The 23,633-nt window shown below is 42.1% G+C and overlaps 1 long non-coding RNA gene across 1 annotated transcript in view; it reads right to left on the bottom strand.

Moving 5' to 3' along the window:
* Positions 1–220: 220 nt before the first annotated feature.
* Positions 221–23,633, bottom strand: part of LOC147757495 (uncharacterized) — a 76,089-nt gene continuing 52,676 nt past the window's right edge. Inside the window, exon 5 of the long non-coding RNA XR_015320923.1 lies at positions 221–1,516. This is a non-coding gene — a long non-coding RNA (uncharacterized LOC147757495). The remainder of the gene's footprint in view (positions 1,517–23,633) is intronic.

The following is a 23,633-nucleotide window of genomic DNA, read 5'->3' as shown; positions in this document are numbered from 1 at the left end:
ATAAAAAAATTACATGTTCGGATACTTCGTATATTTCCTTAATCAATATATTAAGTGGTCTTGTACTGTATTTGTTTTACATATCTGCAGTAAGACCCTTAACTAAGTGGTAATATCTACTATCTTCTGGTGCGCTATAAACGCTCACAATACATCAGTATCACATAAACAAATGTATGTATAACACATATGTTCTTATAAATAAACATCGCGAGTGAAGTCATGCAATCAGCCTACGATTTATTTACCTACAAGGAGCTCTTGATCAAGTTCACAATATTTCTTCATTTTCTTTTGACTCAAGTCCTCGTTTTCTATTTCTCCATTTCACTCGAGCTTTTCGCCATTCGATTAAGCAAGTAGAATTGTATAGACCGTCAGCCAAATGGCACCAGCGCTAAATAGGCAAAAGATTTATTATTATTATTCTTACTATTATTATTATATTTATGATTATTGTCGCTGAATCTCTTCTATCACGGCCTTCACTACCTTTGTCACGGAACAAAGTTGAAGAAAATGCAGACGCGATCACCATCATCACCGAGACAAGACGAAGCGAAAGCGAGGTAAAAAGAAAGCCAGTTGAAACGGTTGATTGTTAGAAGAGAAAGAAGTAGAACCGCCGATTCCCACCTTATACCATCATTTGGTTTCGTCCTATCCCTAACACGCCTGGCAAAGCGAAAACAGACGAACTGGTCGCACGGCTACCTCGTTGAAGACTCGCACGTCCGAATCTGGGAACTGTGAGTGCTGCCTTCTTAGAATGTCCCATACCTGTAACGGTCACACACGACGGACAAGTGCTGTTTGGGCGGCTTCAACACACGGTTGCCATCACAAAGCTAGACTTAGGCTTGGACGAACGCTCAGACATCGATAGCGCCCTCTTCACTTTGTGCAGGTGGACAAGGCGTGTAAAGGCACCGTTCTTACTGGCTCATGGGTATGTCTTCCAGCAGTTGAGAGCCACGTGAGTCCCATATTAATGAGGCCTGAGAAGGTTCGCCTTTCACAAGATGGCGGTTACAGGAGGCAGGCGACTTGCTGGCGGGCAGCAGAACTAGCAGCAGATTCACCGATGCCTTTGCTAGCGTCGGTAATGCAGGAACTATGTACTTCTACTATAACCCCTGTAGCAAGCGAAAAAGGAAATTCCAAATTCGAAGCAGCGGACGTTTATATGTATACGGCAGCCTCAAAAGATACATAATTCGGAGTGATTTATCGATATAGACACTGCGCTTCATACGTGTAGAAAAGTATATGATCGAAGATACTAAGGCTGTTGTCATGGCCGTTCGTCCCAAGCCACATGGACGTTACTGTTGTATGTAATTTTTTCTGTCTTACTATAACTGTATTAACAAAACACAGTTTTATGCCATCTACAATAGTAGTCGTATGGCTGGCTCAAGCAGTAAGGATTTTTCGTGAACACTTGCTATCAAAATTACCCTCTGTCTAGAATCCTTTTATTCCGCTAAACTCGTTTCGAAGTCCTCAAGTATTGCTGAAAACAAAAAAAAGGTACTAAGTTCGATATCTACCAAATGTTAAATCCCGAACGTCCAGTTACTGCAATACAAACTACAAGGTCACAGAAGTTCGATTAGTTTATAAGACTACGGTTAACTGTAGTCATCCGGATGTAAAATTAAGAAATATTATTTCTAGTGATGCTTCGTCAACGATAAAGTCAAGCCCTTTGTTTCGTATAAAAATTTATTTTCAGATATTGTGAATTATTATAGTATAACCACAATAAAACTGATTTACGCGCATTCTATCTTTTTGTTGTGTGTGAAAAATACCGGGGGTACTCTGTTAGTGGTTTCTGGCAATAACAGCTTTGAGCTTATCTGCGTGAACCATGTGCATGCTTCGGAGTTTTGCCTTGTCTGGGACGTCAGCTCGTTATTCCGGATAGATGTTTCGGATAACTCCTTATTCTTTCTTGAAGGAGTTTATATATCGAACAGTTGAGCTGACGTGTTCGTAGAGTTCTTTGCGTTCACCCGCACTGACTAGGAATGACGGAAGGCTGGGGTTACAAAGCGTCAGGACTTCCGAGATAGTGGAGGCTACGTAGGCACGCCATTTATAAAAGCTCCCCCACTGCACGGTGTTTTTAATTAACCTTCAAAACCGACCTCTCAGGGATAAATATAATTGCAGATACAATCCAGCTTGCTTGCTTGTTGGCACTAGCTACGATCTACCTCGGCCAGTATTTTTGGCACAGTACCTAAATGCACGCGGCCATGAGCTCAAATACTGGCCATATGACATTCATCATTTTTAAATGAATGTGGCATTCGCTTCACGGCTCTTTATATTTCATAAAATTTGTTTGGCTTCTATGCCCATCTTTGTAAGGGTCTGAATCAAATTAGAGGTACGTTATACTTTAATTAAATGCTATCTTTGTAAACATCGAATCCTTATATATATAGCATCGGTGCAACACCGACGACATGGCGTAAAACGGAGCTGACGACTATTGGCAAACAGGGGTAGTTTGAGTCTCAACATTCGAAGCATAGCCATCCCGCTTTGCTTTCTCCGACTCGCGGGGGTTCGATCGAGACAAATCTCAGAATATAAGGGAAGTGAACGGAGCTACAAGCAAAGTCGAACGGATAGTGTTGTGATGTTAGGGTGTCAGGCGATCTTAATGGCTTTCAGTTGGCAGTTTGTCGGTCGGCTGAAGAGGAACTTTAAAGTGCGGTGAAACGCAATGACTCGGAAGGCCAGAGAGTAAGCCATTGCCCGCCACAGTCACCCGGATCCATCCATCGGCTTACTCGGACTTGAAAACTACTTCGAGTGCAGTCACTGTCAATAAGTGCCGCCGATGGGAAGACAATAATATAAGCGAATGGCAAGCAGTATAAATTGTCGCATAGCTGATCGGCTGTGCCAATTTACGTTAGCGGTAAAGTGATTCTTAGGTTTCGTAGAACTTCGAACATCGCTACGCATGTGAAATATCGTAATGTAGTGACTTCAGTTTCGTAGAATAGAACATTGGATTCTTCGGCGCTACTTGAATGGTTGAGCACCTCAGGCGGCTGGATTCATCTAATTGATGCTAAACGCATCTAGTTCAACCGTACAGCTGACCAAAGTACTTACAATACCTCTACTAACTGAATTTACTGGATATCTGCCAGTTATTTACTTTCTTTGAAGGACACCTAGCACATTTCCCTCTCTCTCTCTCTCTCTCTCTCTCTCTCTCTCTCTCTCTCTCTCTCTCTCTCTCCATCTCTCTCTCTCTCTCTCTCTCTCTTTCTATAACCGTGTTGTCTCAAACTTTTTGCGGGACTTCCGAATCTCTGTTCTCTTCACACTCTGGCACACAAAATGCTGTGCAACTTTTAGCGAACACCAAAAAAAGATAAAATCAGCGTTTACTTCTATAATTTGCCTAAGAATATATTCATATGGCAACTCTACTGTGAAATGACACAACGGACAGGCGCGCGTAGATATGAACGAACTGTAGAATTAAACTAGATCATCGTCCAGGAATTGATTTAGCAGTTACACACTTAATACAGCTTCCTATTCCGTTTCGGTTTTGTCAGGGTTCAAGCTCCACAGTTTCGTTGCTTCCAATCCCACGATCAAATATGTACAGACATAGCTGTACATAGGGTGTCGGATAGTATTTTCGCTGTACATTGCTGAAAAGTGCATATACAGTAACCGAAACAACGATTCCATTCAATCATGATTGAGAACCGTACTGCCCTGCATGACTGGAAAAATCGGAATTGGCCGCATTTCAGCGATGCTTTTTCGGCGGATCTTTTTTTCCAAGAGCAGGAAATCTTCGTTCACTTAGTACCTGGCGTATACATATAGACTATAACTGGTACATATGTACATGTTGAATTCGCCTTGAAAGATCTGTGCACTTGTGTCTTCTTCTATCCGACTAGCACCGAGCCTGCCTAATGTTCTGCCCCTCTGACAAAGGCTCCTGTTTTACAGCTATTTCCCATTCGCCTCAACTGGGACCACGCTTTCGACCGTTCACCCTATGAAACTCTTCTTTTGGCCCTGTTTGTTCTCCTGTTTGAAGGGCATTTGAGTAAGTATTCTATATGTACGTAGCGGCTCCAATAGCTGTAACAGGCATTACCGTTGTACGGTTCTGGGCATATGAGTAAGCCGTAGGCAAGCTGAACGGGCGGCCATTGTAGACGTGGTTGTACCAAAGAGGCATCGGTGTCAGCACGCGCGTACCATTTCTTGTTCTCCTGTTGCCTTCCAATAGAGATTGATGCTTTAAATCCCTTGTCCGCGCTCTTGGTCGCATGCCGCTTTCGAGCTTTTTATTTCAGAAAGAGCGTGGCTTTATATGGCTGAATAGCTGATTGTGCAGCCAAAGCAGACTGCGAGTACAACTACCTACTGCACGTTTGCAACGGCCGGCTGACTGTTGGGTGGGTATGTAAAATCCATACAGACAAAGCACAGTGGAGCAAGTGAAGCATCCGGAGGGGGCGACTAAGAAGGATACAGCAAGACCAGGTGTGATAAGTGTGCGTTGCTTAGGATCGAAAACGATCTATGATACAGGCTATAACGAAAGTTGCCCTTTGCTTGTAGCAGCAGCTAGCTAACACGCTTTGCCACTTGGATTCTCACGTTATTTAGTACTGTTCCGTTGAACTCAGCCGTTTCCGTGGTTGTCCTTATCAGTGTTGGTCCTTTTGCCGCTGCCACCCCCAGTTGGAGTTCCACCATAAGCGGCCACAGCTAGTGACTACGCCCATGCATTTATCTTCTCCCCTTTGCGCCGATTTAAATCTACTCGTTCGACTGGTGGTAGAGTAAGGCGACCGAAGTAGTGAACCGGACGGAATAGAAGAGTATTCCAGAGTGGCTTTTCCTGTTGTATGTATTTCAATTAAAATAGAAACGGCTAGCTTTCTCTTGAAGTCTCTGTACCCCCAACTATTTTGCAAAAAGCAAAGCCTTGGGAAAAAAATATCCAATTGCATGCACGTCAAACAGGAATCGAAACGTATACCGTGGGGCTCGGAGAGCCATTGGCCACTTTTGCTGGTAGATAATCGATATAGATGGCGTTTAAAGTTGTACCTTAAATTTTCTCGGAACCCAGAGGGAGATAAGGCTCAAAGCGCTTTGGGGGTAAAGAGAATACATTGTAACTCGTGTTAGTCCCTTGTCAACAATAATGTAAAACAAGCTGTTAGCGTTAGGACCAGTTGGGTCGTAGGTGAATCGTAAACGTATCTCTTGTTAGAATCTTCGATCTAGCTGTTCTGATATTACGTTTTCTATTTATGGTAGTTTTAATCAAGAAAGAGTTGTCACTTTTAATAATATCTAGCAGATATGTAGATGCATGCCTTCTACTGAAACTTTCGATACAACAAGCCTTCTTCGCTGTTTTGTTTGTACTTGTTTTTTTATTGTAGTATTCCATTTCTCTACGATCTTTCCGAGCAGAGTGTTGCACCGTCTTGATAGGATTCATCAAACAGATTCAAATCAGCTCAGTGTTACATACGTTCCAATCATCAGAAAGATTTTTCCTTTTCAATGTGTTTCCTAAGTGCTTTCGCTGACAGTGCATTACACATAACTATGATACTCTGCAGTTCTATCCACACCACACTGTCACTATGTTCGCCTAGTTATAAGGGCTGCATCCATAAAACACCGTTCAGTAAAACTATTTTTCTCCATCGCCTCTCCTAAATCCTAAGAGTCATTGCATACAAATACGTTTAGCCATCGTATTACTTACTGCAGTTGTAACTAAGAATAATACATAAATAGAAATCGCGACAATATAACAGAGCCGTGGGGCGGGAGGGGGTTGGGCTGTCGCACTATACCATATTTGCCTAGAAGCAGCGTTTTAGCTGTGTGCGGCGGCGTTCGACATTAACCGCCCAACGGCCTCCACGGATCGACACAACTAAGTACTCTCAGCCAAACCCCTCATCCCCTTTTGCCAACCACCCCAAAGGACAGATGGCTAGCCGGTGAAAGAACGCCGTTGAAAAAAAAAAGTGAGACAGACGCAGTTTAAGGTTATCGAAAGATCAGAAAGCGCTTGAGGCATTTCTCGTTCTCTTCTTAGCTCACTCTGTATTGTATCTGCTATCTCTGCTGCTCGTCTTCTCTTTGGAGCAAACTGCGACGCCAGCTGCCATGAAAAGCAGGAGGTCTGGGTCGGTCAGAGCTGTAGCGTGGCGTGGCATACCCACGCACAGTAAAGAGGCATCGAGAAAAGCAGGATGCGCCAGAAATGTTGAAAAGGAATAGGAGGTATGCTGACTTTCACCCTAGAGGCAGCTACATTAGTTCTGCACTACGGCAAGTGGTTCGGCTCCCGACTCGCTTTGCCTGCCCGTCTGCATCTGTGTATCCAAGAGATGAAGCGAAGACTGAAGCCAAAGGCGAGGCCGAAGACGGCTTAAATAGCAAGAAGTTAAAGCTGCAGACTATAGCAAACGTCAAGACTAACGTAGTTGTTATTGGGAAGCATTGGGAAGAGCGGTAGTAAAGATGGTGGAGGCGTCCTGGTGAGTCGTTCGGTTGGCGAAAAGTGGAGATGGCTTCGTCGCTTCTTCTTCAAAAAAAAAACCCCTTCATTTTAAAAAGCTTCCGGTACCTCCATCTGTTCTGTTCTAGCCAGAGATGATGATAGGGTTAGCAAGTGGATCGTTGTGGTTCACATAATAGCGGTTGTAACGGCCCAGTGATAAGTCCGCTGAACCCGTCGAAACGATGCGCGTCTGGGACCCATAATGCAACAACTAATTTGTCTTACGTCATCGCTGATTGGCACTAGCAAGCCCAACCAAAAAAGCCAAAACATCGGCGTGAGAGGTAAAATTACGATAGGAAACTAGAAAGGATGATGACTGCGTCATCGTTAAGGAACGAGGAAAAGCTAACCTATATTGACATACGCAGAATCACATACACGTAATCGAGACATTGACGTGACCGAAAATCAAAGCAATGACAGATAAACACACAAAAACCACGCATACGGACCGCTTCGTTTTCTAAATAAAGGGAGTCTGGCTTCGCAGAAATGCTGAATAATTCAATAGAGATTGTTGTTTCTGTGATTCGCCAAACTGGTGAAAAGCAGATGTATAAAAGTCGAAAGCTATGTTAAAAAACAGACCGCACGGTTACTGGGTTCGAAACCATTTTGAGAGTTCTTTTAGCAGGAAGATCAGAAACGCTGATATGTGATATGGAGCCAGGCGTGGTCCCGAAGTCACCGTCTAGAGGGGCGTATGAGTACATACTATTGTTCAGTATGGACACCTTCAAGACCCACCATAACCTACAAAATAAGCTGGGCGATTTCTTCATTTTTTGCACTTAAGATTTGCACACAGATATTGCACAGAATATTTTCTTTATGTGAACAGGTCCTTCGAATCACCTCTTGTTAGGCACGGCATCAAGGACTTGTCTCTATCTAGAGTCTAATTGAGATGGGTCTTACTGGGCTTATCTGGGGTTTCTCTAGATAATCAGGCATGATACAGTGGTTAAGGAAGACCGCTTTAATTTGCTATTGAACAATTCGCCAAACAGTGAGCATGAGGCAGTAGAAGGTTAGCAGATAGAGGAAGGACTAAAGCTACATACGTGAATATTTCAACTATAAAAATTGTCAAAATGATTCGAAATTATATCGGAGCTAGCTTTGTTGATTTCAGCATGTCTAGCGAGTGTGACGGACTTAAAAATTGCGATTAGTTAGGGTAGGCAAAACGGAAGTTTTTATGTAGACTCATTTTATTCAGCTGCTACAGCTGCAGTCGATTCTTTTGAAAAGGTGAAAGCAACTTTAGCTGGGGAAGAATACATTGTTTGTCTGCGACTAATGGGTTTAATCTGAGTCTGTTACCTAATTTCGTGGCAAATGTATACATTCGAATGGTTTCTACTTGTTTGCATGTCTGCTATTTTGGTTTTACTACGATGGGTTCGTTGTTGAGGATGCAAAATATGCAACGTTCTTAAGGGGTTCGTATAGCCAACTTCGGTTCAGATGACGCGGAAAACTTACTGAAGGCCACCAAATACTGCCGCCAAATTTCTGCTTGTGATAACATTTCTAACGAAACGAGATCATTACAGAAATACGATACATTAAATGCTTCTCATTTTTATGTCTGTGTTTAAATACATGAAAGAAATACTGAGCGTCAGCTGGAGCTGAACATTGCGTTCGTTTATATTCGAGGTGTAGCCAGTACAATATGTCGTGTTTGAAGAAGGGATGAGATAAATAAGGCGAACTTAAATGCAAGCCAAATCCTGAATGACAATTTCTACATTTGTAATTGCTGGAAGCCATTTACTAAGCTGAGCTCTCCTTAACAGCCGATGTGTCTCTTTTTCCCTAGCCCACTGTATAGACAGGCCAACTATTACAGCACAATATAGAGTAGGTTTATAAAAAAAACAAAAAACATTCTAATTGTGACATACCGGCGGCTCAAACCTCAAGATGTCAAGCCAGTTGAACCCAAGCCGCTTAGTTCTGGCAGAATCACCGATAATATCGCGTACATTTTCTGTTCAACAATGACGTTCCCATAACAGCGTCACATTAGACTAGTTTAAGATATGACAACCTTCTTAATGGTAGGGTAATGTCTCCAACGAAGCGTCAGCGGTAGCTGGAGCTCATAGCTCTGGATAGCTTCATTCGAATTCGTAGATGGTATCGAGGCCACGACCTGTATTGTATTATTTGTCGCCGTCAATGGACTGCCGAATCCTAAGATTCCATTCGCGCTTGAGTGACTGCTGTATCTAATTTGTATATTTAGAAAAGAGTTGTAGTCCAATGTCATGATGGCGCACTTACAACGGTATACGTGAAACTTTACTGGGCCTGTTTTTATCTTACGAAATCGACCGGAGAGAAAATGTTGTGATCTAGGCGAAACGATAGTAGCAAGCTTGTGGCTCGAAGAAGGAGCTTTTCAATAGGCGAACAATAGTCGACCGTCTAGAAACTAGAAATTCAGAAACGAAAACAATAAACAAAATTACATTCTAAATTACGCATGGCTGTTTGATCCTCGGCGTAGCGTTTAATGCATCGTATCAGTTAGAACTCGTAGTTCTACTCTCGAATCAATCTGCATGTGTCACTGCCAAAATCCGTGAAAGTTATTCGTTCGTGGTAGAATTGGCGGAAGACGTCTTGGCGATTTGCTAAATGGTATGGCTGTACCTAAGAATAATGAGTCCTTTCGAAACGGATAGAGATTTCAGCCGTCTATGCACAAAGTAAAAGTCAGGTATATTAAGAGGTATCCTAGGGGAGGCCACTCGAAGACAAAAGAAAAAAGGATGATAAAGTGGGAGAGACGTACATGAGACAGCGGCGAAATTAATAGATTTGACTGTCTAAACCCTCAGTAGGTCCGCACGACGAATACAATTAAATTACCCTATAGGCTCTTAGGCCTGAAGCATCCCGAGGCCTAAAACTGTCGATCGACGAACATTCCATTGAGTACCTCTAGATATTAGTCGTAAAAGACGTAGATGCTATGGGTCTTGAAACTAATTTAATATTACACTTTCACACGGCACGTCACGGTTGCCTCATCGAGTGACTTCAAAACGGGCAGCTCAATCAGTTGCTGTATAAATTAATTACACAGTTGGTCTTATAGTCAATATTAAGCCTCGTGTGATGGGAATAGTTATTTTCGTTATAAACAAAGTTAGATGAAATCTTAAATCACATATATTATGATGTAGTTTTAAAAAGAAATATCAGTTGACACAGCTGTCGCTTCTCAATGCTAAAATAGATGTTGGATTCAAAGTACAGCGCTTTTATCCGTTTTTAGTCATGGTAATACTTTTACTAAATTCTATATATCAGTGAAGGTTCATATAGAACACCAGTATTGTGCGGCACAGTAAGTGATGATCCCGCGAACTTGTACAGAATCGAACGCGTCAAAAGCATCCAATGGGTATTCAATAGCGGAGCACGAACAAACTTAAAGGGCTTATGTTGACTTTGCCCCGAAACAGCCGGACCCGTTTTAGCATAATTCGTTTCCTTCATGGCGGAAAACGACTCATCATTGTATCAGTGTTTATTTAGCACTGATGAAGATTACTTCTGTTACTGCTCAATTACGTCATAGACATTATCATCACACTCACATTTACCTGGCTTGCATAGTTCCATTGTTTATCACGTGTCGGCCACTATAGGAGCAGCTTGGCACTTGTTTAACAGGTCTTGGGAAAAATAAATGATTTATCAAAACATATGTACATATAAGTTTTCTTGTGACAAGCGAGGACCATGCGAGATGATGTTATCATTATACTATATGCTACTTACCAAGACCGACATACCTATACGGGGTGTGCGGGGAAATGCGCTAAATTCAAGCAATACTCTAGCGTGATCTAGCTTTGAAAGTATATTAAACAAAATATCCAACCTTAGTGAGTCGTGCGTCACACGAGGTGTGTATAAAAGGTTATTGCGGAAGTCTTTCAAATTTTCAGAGCCACGCGCCTTTCTGAACATTCTGTAGTTATTGTCTTATTTAGCGTTTTGTCTAGATCCATTGTCACAAGTCTGTGTGTGCATCTGTGTTTTGATACCAAATATCATATCATTGTCAATGTATTGTTATTTCGCGATCGACTTTGCCATCGCTGCTGCAGTAACCACTGCGGCCATAGTTACGTCGTGACCACAGCGAAGCCCTCATCGACCCTTCACTGTACATTAGAGTTCTCTCAGCTGTTTTTCTTGTTTTCCATTGTTTATATACCGTAGAAAAGATTCGAGCAACCGGCTAGCAACCAAATAACAAGAATGAAACACTGCACGAATCATCTAAGCCGGCAGTCCAACGACAGCGCGGAAAGGGGCGAGTCATAGGGTGATCTCGTAATAGTCGCCATACATCGTAAAGAAGCCAATAGTTAGTTGGAATGCAGGAACGATCTACGTGTAAGTAATAGCCAAAATAGTCGGATCACAATAGCCATGCGTGGGCCAAAAATACTATTATAGTTTATACCGGTAACGTGCACTGCGGGACGTATATAATTTTAAATTTTGGGTCCGTTCTATGTTTTTTTGGTCAGCGGAACGAAACGAGCAGAACATTTCCTAAATAGTACGACGCTTTCGTATTTGCTCCCCGAGATCATGGTTCGCAACATGCAACGATGATATGTGAATGCGAACTTGGAGAAACGATAGATACCGTTGCAGTCCTTAAATTCTAATGGGGTACACCGCATTTAATCAGAAGCAATTGAAAAGCAGGCTTTCCAGTTTTTATCAAACATATTGCCCATAGCATATGGGGTCGTGGTTAGAGATAAATACAGAGAAAGAACAAGAAGAAAGAAAGGAACTCTAGCCGAAAATACAGTATGGCAATTATAGCTTTTATTTCAAACAAAAAAAAAAAAAAATTGTGGCTTCAATTCGAACTACATACAAATAATAAATCATAACGTGGAACAAACACAGTGAGCATGTTGGACTGTGAATTTTACTATAATCAGCTCAATAGACGTGAAGTTAACAGTATTTGCTTGCATCTGTCGTGTCCTTCAATTCGTTCATTGACTGGGGGCTTCCGCATAGTAGCCTTTGTACGTACTAAGGTAAGACCGGGAGTCAAGGACCACCCTAAAAGAGTCAAGCATGAAAATCAGGCCGAATACTGACATAAATTTAGCCTGAATTTAGCATATTTTGTTAATATCTGCTCTTCGTTTAATTAGTCGCAAACATCTAATCCGATCAATTCTACCATCTGATGCCTTAATGTATACGAGAATCGCGTTAATTGTGACCGACACCTTAATTTATCAAGATAAGTCAGCTGTCGTAAAATGCTAACGATATTGAAGACCGCAAGTGCTTCATCGTGCTGCATCATCTGTTAGCGTCAAATCAAAATCTACCTCCCTTCAATCCACCAAAAGTAGGAACTTTTCCCTGAAACTTCTGTTGTATTCGCTGGATCCAATAAGCGCGCGCTCTTCTAACTCTTTGTCCCTCTCGTTATGCGCTACACTGAGCTAGAGCTTGATTCTTATGATAAAATATATTAGGGTCAAACTAAGCGTTCCCGTTCGTGACCTGGGTTCAGCCAATTTGCCGTGAGTTCACTTCTGTTTCCCTTCTGCTCGAATGTCAGCGGCGGCGGCGGCGGCGGCGGCGGCGGCGGACGACCACTGCGTGCTAGTACTTTTGTGGTTAGGCAGGTTTTGCTGTAAAGGCCGTTAGTCAGCACACTATTTCAGGCCATGTAGTTATAAAACATGAGTCTTCTACACTGAGTCCTCTCTTCGAACCGTCGTAAGGCGGCGCGCACTGAACGAATTCTAGAAGTAACATTCGATATTGACAACGCCGAGCGCTCAAAGATAAACGAAGTGAAAGCAGGGGATTGCGAGAGAAGTAACAATGAGAGAGAGAGCGAGAGAGAGAGAGGAGTAGAAGGGTAATGCGAGGAGTTAAACGAACTGGAATGTTGTCTATTCATTTTGCTGCACCCAATTCTTTCTAGGTCTGTGTCATTCTTTTGGGTGGCTTCGACCGGTAAAACCAGCAGAAGCCGGGAGACAGAGCTTGTGAAAAACGTGAGGTCGGCGATGTAGATTCGGTTCGTCGGATGTGTGCTCACAACGACCAAAAACTTCATTGTTCACAAGAAGTGACTGTTGAGTGGTCCTTCAGTGGACGTACCGAATTTAACGCGCACCGTGAGTTGAATTTGGTTGAAGGATGGCAGGGGAAAAATGAAGCGATCGAAACCAATAGACGCTGGCTGACACACTCGTCGACTATGACATGAGTGACTGCACATATTCATAGTGATAGAAATGGTAGAGCGCTTAGGTATAGCTAGAGAAATGGTATAATATAAAAAAATATTACACTGTATGAAATTTCACATAATATTTATATCATTGTTTGTGCAAAATGGCCAAGTTTCCCTCTGTCGTCATGATTTTTTGCACTGGTAGCCTTAGGTATTCGTTTAACTTCAGATACGCTAAAACTAATCCTCTTACAGGGATTGCTAATATTTTTCGTTCTAAACTATAGCTCTGGGACCATTTTTTTTCTATTTCCATCATCTATGCGTCCACATATATGGGTGCGACTGTTGTCCGTTGGCGCGCTTTAGCATGTGACAATCCTATCATCATCACTAGGACTTTGTATAATGTGATATCTGATTAAAGAGATATATCTCTTCGTATATGCTGACCTTCTCGAAAATAACTACCGTAATCTCTCGCGTGAAGGTAACCTTGAAATATTCGATGACTAAAACAGCGCCTACGCTAAAATCTCTCCCTGTAGGGTATAATCAAGGCGGAGTAATTAAAATGTTCTTTGAGCACTATAAAGTTATTACGGCTCAAGTTTCGACACGACCAGCCAACCTGGTTTTTCCAGTTCTAATTGACAAATGGAATTTCGAAGATAACGGTAGCGTCAACTTAAATAAGGACGTAACGAATCAAGAGTGGCATAATGAAAGTAAGATAATGGAATTACTGAAGAGATATGATCAAATTGTCACAGTAACAGAACGCTATATGGCAGCAACTTAATGGAGCGGCTCGAACAACGTAATGTGTCTCATAATAGAATAGCATTAGAACTACGCAATGGGGCAAATAGCAATGTAGTAGACAGAACAACTGCAACAGATATGCGCTCAGAACAGGTTAGATTTTAAAAAAAACGATAGAACGGTGCTCTAAAGAGTTTAGTCTCTAGATGGATTATGGGCTGTGTATTAGCAGAATATGAATAAGTGCACCCAAAGTGTTTATAGCTGAAGTATAAACTAATGCTGTACTTTTGTAGAAGTGTTTTTGTTACCTCGGGAGTGCCCAGTCCTGGTAGAACTAACAATCGATTCGAGGCTTCAACACCAGCAGATACACATAGAAATATACTTTTACGTGTGTGAACGCGCACGTAATGCATGAAGCGAACAAATACAATGTTTTCAGTCGCCAAAACAAACTTAATTGATAACATATCACGATACCGCTACCGACGGCTTTCTACAGCGGAAACAAAGGCTAACTGTTATCGAAACGTCCAAGCCTTTCTACAAGTGACCATTTGTTTCTATCTACTTATTCATATGTCTCTGTACTGATTATAAGAGCGTGTTCAAGACAGCCCAATAATATTTCAGTCTTACTATGAGCCCTGTCAGTGAACCTGTTTAGATAACCTCTAAAATTAGTACGCCGCTATTTGATTTCTTATTCTGCACTAAACTCAAGCTCCTACCTTCTTCTCAGATTTTGTCCTAACACATGTAATCCAATGAACAACAGCAGGATTTAGATCAAGCAAGCATACGAATGGCTAAACGCATTGCCCTAAAACTACTTTATCAAGTATTAGGCTTTGGGTGTGTGGGGGAGCCCATCCGTACATGTGTGTCGCTTCGTTGTGTCCCAAGCTGCTTCTCTTTACACAAATAACGACGATCAATAATTCACTCAAGCCTAGGTTCTTGTCCTATATTCACTGTTAATAGGCCTACCACGATCACAGGCGAGCTGATCGAAACCCGACTGAGCGAAAATTACATTTATTATGCGGCAAACGAGCCCTACAAAACGACACTGACCTTCAGCTGAAGATAAAAGAAACATTTTTCTGTCCATCTGTAGACAGGGCAAGCTGTTGCAATATATATACTTTACCTATAACCTGCACTTTTATAAGGAGTCTATTATATCCGTTCTTGTGAGAAATAGCCGGCTAACGTTAGAAGCTTTTTCGTTTCCCTCTTTTGTCGTCGCTTTTTCGTTGTCCTTAATTTGTAGTAAACTGGCTTTGCTCGATCACCGGGTGGCCATTCGATTGACTAGACGGCTGACAATGCGTTTTCCAACGGTTCCGCTACGGTTGCTCAACTCCTCTGAATTCGAAAAAAACGCAAATTCGGATGTACTTCAAAAGGGGAACATGTGCAAAAGAGAAAAAGCGAAACGTCAACCTTCTGTTCAGTAATCGTCGTCTCCAGTTCGCCGTCGTTGTCGCCGACATCTTTACCATTGCAGCTTTTCCCGCTTGCAGAGAGGACAAACGTAGCCTGTTTTAGAAGGAAGGGGTTAGAGGACATCACCCTGCTGTCCGAAAGGGTTTATACCCCGTTCAAAGAAGATTTGTCTCAATTTAGATGAACGGCGCTTCCAATTGGTCTGGGCGTATGACTTACACAGCCAATTTGCCAGCGACCGACTGATCGGACAACCACGCAGTGACTTCTAAGGCAGCAGAACCACACAGTCAAGGAGGAACGTTCTATTGACGGCCGACAAGCGCTGCGTTCTCTAAGTCGCGCAGTTCTGGCACTGTTCCATTCAGCTACAATCTAGTCAATTCGTCGTCGAAATAGTCGAAGCCGTAGTACCTGCTTTGGCGTAGCAGTAGGCCCTCAAGTAGTCCGTCCTTGGAACAAATCGCCAACGATAAGCCTTATAGTTGCTAGCCGTTTGCTGAAGGCTGAGACCTGAACAGCAGCATCTCACTGATCCCACACGGCCTAAGCGATAACATTGTAACAGTAACTACCGTCAATTTCATTTTCGTATAGTCGTACAAACTGTTCAATAATGTTCGGAGCAAAATAAGGAACAGCTCGCTTGACGCGTATGTTCATGTTCAACGAGTACGAGTGACATCGAGAATTGCCTAAAAAATTATCAGACATATATATATAGGAGCAAGATGGCGCACTACCTCGCATCAGGACTTCACGGAAATGGTAATTATAAAACCGACCCTGCCTCAAAAAGAGGCAAATATTTCTTTTACCGATTCGAAATTTATATATGAGAAGCAAAGTGACACTATCGTATATAATATGTAGGTAATTCTTCATCGAAAGCAGCGTTTTTTTTTTTGGGTAACGTAGAAGTCCCCTGCCTATTTAATCTAACTATTTACTGCTCTTCCATATGTATATAGATTCCTTTCTTATAACCGAATCGAGGGGAGTAGATGTTTTATTGTGAGCCACAAAACAAAATAGTCTGGTTGTATTACTTACAATATTGAACATTTAATCTAACGCAATTTCTCTAAAGTAACTTAAATGAGCCTTTTATTGCTAGCCATACGTACACGCTCTCATTGATTACTCTTTACAAAGGCAACTTTATATGAAAGGCGCATTTGCATATCGTTCTCTAATTTTTTTAAGGTACTTAAAATCCGGGTGCCCTCTGTTTACACTATCTTCTTGCTCCTTGCCTGTCCTTAGTGCTGATCAGGGCCTACTGAATTTACCTCTGCTTACTTCGCATTTTTGCCTTATAGCAGAACCGACTGTTGGCATCGTTCGATTTTCTAAATCGTCTTGGCAGACTGTTAACTTCACATCCGTCTTTTCGTTTATTCTTTTTTTTTTTTTCGCTTTATTTAACGTTTATTTACTTTGTCCACACATTGGACACTTAAAATCTCCTGCGACACAAGCGATAAGTACAATTATGACTACATTGAAAGCTCCCCGACTGAACCGATGGATTGTGGTCTATCTGTTTTATTAATCGCAACAACCTCACCATTACACATTTTCGAATGCTATAGTAGATATGATTTAGTCCTCTCCTCAAATTAAAGCTACCTGATCTATAATAATTTTTTTTTTTATCTAAGTTCGTTAATATGCAGCTATATACGGATGTTAGCTTAGGCGAGCAACAATGGCATTTTGTTTTCCTAGCAAAAACACACCATCCTATCGAATATATCTACGAATTAATTTATAATGTGTTTGCCCCAACTTCTTTCTCTTCTGTTTACACACATATTCTTCTGGTGTTGAAACCCTCTTCATGTTCTGCTGACAATTTCGTATGTCAGTAGTAGAAAAAACACGGTAATTAGTCGCCGTAAAGTCTGACTAATACCGTCAACGAAAAAGGACTTACGACTCGAGCCTCGAGGGCCAGGATGACCCTAACGACGCTTGCCATGTGCCGTCTGGTTGCCACTGTAGTACAAAAAAAAAAAAAGAAATGCGTGTCCAATGATATGTAGAAGTAAATAAATAGTACAGAAGTGTAAACGAAGGAAGACATTTGAGAGAAAAATGCTATAATACTTTAACCGATCATAGATTTTTTGTCCAAACTGAAGAGCCGTTTACCCTATAATTATTCATATTTGTTTGCAATTAGCCTTGCACAGAAGGCCTTGCAAACATTAACATAACAACCCTGTGAGTAGCTTCCCTTCGCGTTTTGCCTTTGTTACAATAAAGAGACTCGCTTCTATTCTTTGTTCCACTTTAAAGTTACCTCACAAAAACTTACAACTCATTCTGCTTTTATTTATCTCGCATTGGAGCCCTTTATGGTTCTACAAAAATTCTAGATAAGCACCACTCGACGTCAAAACCTGCTTATGATGGTAATGTAGGCTTATCGATAATATTAGTAGATCAGTAACTACGTCAGCAAATATTTGCATTGTTAAAGTATAACTTAGGCTAATACCAATACTTTACAATACACCTTATCAGCCAAGATGATCTCCATCAAGTCGGATTTTGCTTGTCCATTCAATAAACCCACACCGTATATCCTACTGTTATTACTGTAACTAAACGGCAGCTTCGACCTACTTTCGGTGAATTTATGCAATGTCCACAAACACCTGCGTCAGGTTACTCTCCTAGCTCTAACTGGCGGCGTGGAAACATTGTTGGCGTTTGTATCGGCCGACGGTAAACGACAGCTAACGTGACCTTTCACATCTATATATATATATTGTTCATTCTTCTTTCCTCATTTTTTGCCGTCTAGTTTCACCTGAGTCATCGTCGTTCTCCCAATAGTATCACTTTCACCCTTAGCGTCATCAGCGACAAGCGGCCGCCAAGGCAGCCCTTGAGGCCCTCCTGGACTTCACTTTTTTTGTTATTTTTATTACCGTGTTTATGAGCTAAACTGGCTAGTAAATGTCAACTCTGGGCATAGGATGAACGAGACAGCAAAGGCGATGAAGGTCGGTTAGATAAGAAGTGATAAATTTCGAAAGCCAGGCCCCAAACAGCAAATGAATGAACGAGCGAGCGATCTAAACACTGACGAGTGATCACATATAGCTGAAGATCCCCTCTCCCCCCCAACAGTGACTAAGGAGCTAGCCCAGCAACCGAAAAACAATGCGTCGCCACTTTACGGCATAAGCGACCACACCACCGCCACTAGCATCGGGCAGGCTCAAAGTAGGACAGAGAAGAATAGTGGACGATTCAGGAAGAAAGCAGGCAAAGAAGCGAAACAGCAGCTATCGAGCGTCTGTGCGTGGAAAAAAAGGTGGTCGTAAAAGCTTTTTTCTCGCGGGAACGACCACTTCGGGTCTGGTTAGCCCGACTGGCGTGTTGTTCTCCATAGACCGAGCAAAGCAAGCTCAAGTTTGACCGACAAATCGACAAGGATTGACCTGCCATTGCCGCTTCCGTCAACTAGCCTGCCGTTGATTCTTGCCTGCGTAGGTGCTAAAGATCCTCGCAAAGGGACCTATCTCTTACTGGGTCTTCGGACGCATGTGTGTCCCCTGAGTTCCTCCGTAACGGCTTTCCTCCGCTGTGTGGTTTGAGCCTACTCTCTTTTCTTGGTCCCTTTGGCCTGACCAATCAGAGAGCAGTAAGGCCGAAATCGGCCATCCGCGAAAGCGGACCGGCTGCCATAGGCCCGAAAGCCTAGAAAGGTATACGAAGCTATTTAATGTTTGCCAGCATGCGGGCTAGGGGCCGTAGTCCACAGCATCGCGTCCATCCTGCTTTGTCCTCGACGTTGGTCGTTTGGTCACTGGAGGCTAGTTAAAGCCAAATCGAAAGAGCAATATCCCAAGGACCGAAGGCAGCTTGACTAGCTGCAGGCAAAAGGACACCACAGTGATGTAATGGTTGTATTCACCAAACAAATCTGGCCATAGCCAGATCGGTCAGATCTGGCCACGTGTGCAAGCAGGTTGACACGAGACAGTCTTTCCAAGGTTCCTTTTCGAGTTTGGCCTACATCTACTATTCATCTGCTCCGTAGTGGGATTTGTGGTTACGTGCAGCGTCATACTTGTGCTCAACAACTAGTTAGGCCTCTTTATGTGTAACCACGAAGTTTCGGCTTGCATTCCCGGCTGTAGCGACGTTTATGAAATTTATTCAGTTTCTAAGTAAGCTAGGAAACCTTTTAAGCTTAACGTATGTACAATGTGTATGATTACTGTTTTAGCAGTCATGTGAAATCAAAGTGGTGTTTACGGTACTGCGGTGAATCTGCTTTTAGGGATGTTGAGGCTTCACCTGTATAAAGCGAATATGTCTATACATTAACACTTATCAGAAAATTTTGTTCTGTATATTTTTCTTTTGTATATTATACTATTTTTGAGGCTTCCAGAGGCTTCCAATTTTTATTGAAATACCTATTTATATATAGCGTAGTTAGGAGTTGGCTTAAAGCTCTTTCCAGTGTGTATAAAAAAAGCTCTTAGAAGACAAAGAAAAACATTATAAAATGTTAAAAAGGTTAGCACTGCGGAGCACCTTAAAGCTCTCTCGAGGGAATCTTCGAGATTGGCGCCCAAGTAGTCCAGGTGAGTTAGACACTTCGAAGATTTCTCAAGCACCCCGAAAAGACCTTTCACATTTTACAAGATGGCCTTTGACGGCAACTGTACAATACACATGTCATATATCCTGAACTCATTAATAAAGGTTTCAGAATTCTTATTGTTATACAGAACTATTTAGAACTGTTCTTGTCAATTCTAGCGACCTGTTTTTAGTTGTATAGATTTTTTTTTGCTGGTCCCATATATTCTCAAATACGTAGCGTCCAATCTGCAGTTTTAAAAAATAACACAGAAACATACGCTGTATTTTGCTACGATTATGGAACAGAGGATACCAATAGGAGCACATTACGCTTTTCATCTTAGTAGTCAGGTTTAGAAAAAATATATTTTGTTTCATATTTTTTCTCTGTGTAATTGTGCGTATTTTCTGTCTTCATTGTTATTCAGACAAAGTGGAACAACCTGTGTACCCCTAGAATCCTGCTCTCGCACACCCTTAGTTCGTTCGCAGAAAGATAAGGGACCGTTGAGAAAACGTAAGCTCTTAAACTCGCAATGACTGCCGGTTCGCAGCGAAAAACCGTTCTGCTGAACCAACTGGAAGTTACCGAAAAAACGGATCTGATCAGAACAAACGTCGTGCAACATGAAGGTAGCAGGCAACTGCTGCAAAGAAATCGGAAATCACCACAGGCGGAGCTATTGTGTGCAGTAGGCAGAAAACGTGATAGGGCTGAGTAAACTTGTCAGACGTCAATCCCGCCAGGATAGCAGCTTAGATAGCCCTGTTATCAGCTCATCAGTAGGCAACGGATAATACAGCATGTGTTGGCAAAGCGAATACTGGAAAACTAGGTTAAAAACGGCAGACAAGTAAGTATAATGAAAAGGCTGGGACGCAATGGAAGGCACGCTGGCCACTGAATATCCCAGCGTATTACTTGTCAGCTGTTATGTATTCGGATTGAGTTTGGAACACAAAAATATGTCTGCGTATCCTGTGCTATGTGTTTGCTGGTACTGAAATCGCCAAGATCGATTCGACAAATGTCAAGTGAAAAGCTATTTTTAACAGACTCATTAGACTGGAGAGTACCGACCGTAATGATACTATTTGTATCCGTCAAATGTAACTGCAAAATGGTAACTAAATAAGTTCACCTCTATATGTGATATCGCTATCAGATAGTACGAGGTAAATGTTGAACGACAGACAGCTTGCTGAGGCGCGATTTAATTTTCAGCGATGTCCTTCGTGTTTCGCGCATCAGCAAATGCTGTTCTGAACGCAAATGAACACGCTCAAGGCCAGAAACCAGTTTAAAGGTGATGATGCTGACAGTTAAATGCGTCGCCATATTGAAATCCGCGGGCTAACAACTATGGAACGGAATCGTTTACGATCATTGCGGAGATAAACGGCTGATATTTCAGTGGATCCTTAAATACTACAATCCATCATGTCGACGAGAAGCTAGGCCGAATGTTTGCTTTAATAACTCGTTCCTTCCACGCTTATTATATTATACGTGTATGTCGATAGTAAACGCACTTGAGTGAGGACTGTGTTCCATCTAGCCAATCGCATCAGTCCAATAACGACCAGATCTGAGATAATGAGCCCCCCTTTAAATGAGTAACGAGGATTGCTTTCATAGTGTCACTAATCAGACGCTAATGGATTACCAGCCCCTGTAACTGATGGACGGAACCAACAAAGATATTCCACTGTCAGCAAAGACATTGATGTCGTGCACTGAAACGCGCATTATTTATTCCGTCAATGTGTTCTGCTTCTAATGCGGCACGAAACGTCATTAACCTGCGAAACTTGAAAGTGTCTAACTATGTTCAATATAGCTAACTAGTGACTTTTTCCCTAACACAGTTTGCTAACGCTAGGAACACAGAGCAGGATGGCGGTCTTGCAGTACCGCTAGTTGATAGTAACGAATGGCTTCATTTTCGAAACCCCCGTATCCCCAGATGCCTAAAATATACAGTTCGACTGTGCTCTTGACGTCAATAAATAGCTGACCCGAAGAGTATATCGACGCTCGCAATAATCTGTTTCTGGCTAAATAGGCCGGAGCGGACGTTGTGCCTGTACTAGGCAATGTTATAGTTAGAAGTCGGAATATAGTTGTTCCTAACCTAGAAGGGCTTTCTGGATTGAAAGCCATATTATTACTGATAATTTAAGTTGTATAAAAACATCGTGCGTACTCGCTTCTTGTGTTTTTATGTGCTATCCCCAGCTCGTTTAAGCGAATCATTCGTTCAAATGCCAGATGTGCATTTAAGATAGCTCAATGCAAGGTATAAAATCGTCTCTCGTGTTGTACTGTTAAGCTGCTTCAGAGCCTAACCTACTAGACGTGTACGTAGGTTAAAAATTTCGAAAAGGATTCAAAAGGGCGAAGTGAATGAGGCAGTGGCTGGAGATGGAGAAGAATCCGTGTAGCTAATGAGATGAACGATCGGCAGTTCCGAATAAGAACACTATGTTTAGGCAAAGCTGGAAACGCGACTTAAATCGCTGAAGAATCGACGCCTAGGGTTACGATATGATTTTCGCCTTTTAGTTTTCCATGTGGCAGTATACATGGCGTTTGCGATAGAAACGTTCGGTACAACAGATAGCTTCACAACACATTCGTGCTATGCTACCGCTGCTCTTTTTCATGACAAACGAAGCTTCAATACATTTACGATTCGTCTGCGTGCAGAGAACCCGCGATGCATTTTTGGCCGGTCTAACAACACCCACAACGTTCTGCCAACGTTTATTGAGTTCACTTTAGATCGGTCGACGTGGGCAAAATGCGTTTGTTTGTCTTTACCCCACCGTTCTACCCACTTATTCCACGAAGATTCGAGAAAAAAACTATTATCAGTCAAATTGAAACAGCGTTCAACTGCCTGTTAATCATAAGGCGTATTGATTCACCATTGTTGGTAGCAGAAAGAGTCGTAGATGTAGGGTCCGGAAGCTAGCCTTCTTGCACCTTTGGACTTTTGGATTTTTATTTGGCATGTTTGAGCAAGATAGGTCTGATAAGGCTGTGCCTCTCAATACATGCGAAAAATTTCATCCAAATATTTATTCTCGTTTAATTGCTTGTCTATTAAATAATAATAGTCGTGCGTTACTTGTCATTGGCGCAGCTTGAATCGGTAATCCCCGGCTTTCTCCGCCAGAGGTTTCCGTTTAAACGCAGCCCCATTTATGCCTAACGACCCACCTATGGGACATATGTACGGGCATTTTTGTTATGAAGTGATTTTTTCCGATGGATTGCCATGCAGCATTTTTCGAAAAAAGTTATGTTGTTTAACAGTACGTATAATGATAGCTTTACGTACGTCTATTTACTAAACATGGAAGAAAAACGCATAGAGACGATATTGCTATATTTTCGAGAAGACACTTCGAGGACATCGATAGCAACCCACCGGGCGGCTAGATGGCTGATCAGGGTGGCTATTCAGTTTAGCTACTATATCTTCGCCATGGACTTGCTGTCTCGGATAGCAAAAATATGTTAGCCGTATTATAATACAACATAGCGAATATGTCTATTTGTCACCTGTTTATAGCATAGCTTCGATCGCCACTTTTTTGTTTTTAGGCATTTCCCTTCTTTTGCAGTCTGGCTCGTTGAAGCACATGCCTTAATCATCATCAGTATTGAATGCAGAATTGAAAAGGCAGACTCTCCACGTTTTTATATCTGGGTTACTTTAGCGCTGGAATAGAATTAGTAGTTCGGATCAATTACTGCACTATCTAAAACACACGTCTCCCAATGTCCAATAGTACATTAGAAACACAGGTTGATTTATTCTTACAATGAGCCCATCTGAAGCGAAATACAACGGAGCTCTATCTTCAAGATCAACAAAGTTGCTTGTAGTTAGTCGGAACCAATCGGCACTCCATCTAGAATAG

This window comes from Varroa destructor, unplaced genomic scaffold (assembly GCF_002443255.2).
Source record: "Varroa destructor unplaced genomic scaffold, Vdes_3.0 BEIS01000002.1, whole genome shotgun sequence".
NCBI classification, from domain to species: domain Eukaryota; kingdom Metazoa; phylum Arthropoda; class Arachnida; order Mesostigmata; family Varroidae; genus Varroa; species Varroa destructor.
This window is presented reverse-complemented; position numbering and strand designations above follow the sequence as displayed.